Source organism: Penaeus monodon, chromosome 15 (genome assembly GCF_015228065.2).
Source record: "Penaeus monodon isolate SGIC_2016 chromosome 15, NSTDA_Pmon_1, whole genome shotgun sequence".
Classification (NCBI taxonomy): Eukaryota; Metazoa; Arthropoda; class Malacostraca; order Decapoda; family Penaeidae; genus Penaeus; species Penaeus monodon.
Window position 1 is genome coordinate 4,077,356 of NC_051400.1, and position 257 is coordinate 4,077,612.

Consider the following 257-nt stretch of genomic DNA (forward strand, 5'->3'; position numbering starts at 1 on the left):
GCTTTAACAAACATATTAATGCTTACATTTCCTTTTAGACCCTGCATCTGAGCCAAAGGACTTTCAACGACTACTTTAAGCTCAGGTCCCTCTGCTGAGTCGGAACTCCTGACAGGTGACTGCGCTCTGGCGAGATGCGACAGCTTTTAAGTATGAAGGCATAACTCGATTTACCCAAACCTGACATTGTCACTGTAAAAGGAGTTAGAGTTCCCTTAGGAATAAAGGAAGTTTAAGAAATCAATCCATTTCTACAA

General features: G+C 41.6%; 1 protein-coding gene across 1 annotated transcript in view; it reads right to left on the reverse strand.

The window, feature by feature from the left end:
• The window catches only part of LOC119581682 (rhodopsin-like), a 5,672-nt gene extending 5,637 nt beyond the window's left edge, over positions 1-35 (reverse strand). The window contains exon 1 of the mRNA XM_037929806.1: positions 27-35. The gene's annotated coding sequence lies outside the window, so the exon portion shown is untranslated. The remainder of the gene's footprint in view (positions 1-26) is intronic.
• Positions 36-257: the final 222 nt, after the last annotated feature.